General features: G+C 52.3%; 1 protein-coding gene across 1 annotated transcript in view; it reads right to left on the bottom strand.

Annotated features, from left to right (window-relative positions):
• Positions 1–641, bottom strand: part of LOC102240005 (triggering receptor expressed on myeloid cells 1) — a 38,889-nt gene that overhangs the window by 15,454 nt on the left and 22,794 nt on the right. The gene's annotated exons all lie outside the window — the stretch shown is intronic.

The raw sequence follows: 641 nt of genomic DNA, 5'->3' as shown, positions 1-641 counted from the left end.
TTTTTTTAAATGACCCAGAAAATGAAACCTATATAATTTTATTCACCAATGTCACCACAATAAATTTAATTTAAAAATAAAATGTATTTAAAATGACCATGAGAGTGATGGGTTTGCCAGAGGCTTCACTGGAGAGCCAGAGACGCCACAGCTGAGCGGGTCTGAACAGCAGCAAGGGAACAAGCACAAGGCTCATTTGGATGATTCTTTGAGTCCCAGTTGTTGTATTTAATTTTTATAAAAGCCTAGAGACCCGGTGAATGAAATTCGTGCACAGGGTGGGGGGGGTTTGGGGGGAGTCCTTCAGCCTGGCCAGCACCCTCTCGCAATCCGGGACATCTCTCTCACAATTCGGGACCGCTGGCTCCTAACCGCTTGCCTGCCTATCTGCCTGTCTGATCACCCCTAACCACTCGCCTGCCTGCCTGATCACCCCTAACCACTCGCCTGCCTGCCTGATCACCCCTAACCACTCGCCTGCCTGCCTGATCACCCCTAACCACTCGCCTGCCTGCCTGATCACCCCTAACCACTCGCCTGCCTGCCTGATCACCCCTAACCACTCGCCTGCCTGCCTGATCACCCCTAACCACTCGCCTGCCTGCCTGATCACCCCTAACCACTCGCCTGCCTGCCTGATC

The sequence above is a fragment of the Myotis brandtii genome, unplaced genomic scaffold, assembly GCF_000412655.1.
Source record: "Myotis brandtii unplaced genomic scaffold, ASM41265v1 scaffold929, whole genome shotgun sequence".
Taxonomy (NCBI): domain Eukaryota; kingdom Metazoa; phylum Chordata; class Mammalia; order Chiroptera; family Vespertilionidae; genus Myotis; species Myotis brandtii.
The sequence above is the reverse complement of the archived record's forward strand: the minus strand, read 5'-3'. Positions and strand labels throughout refer to the sequence as shown.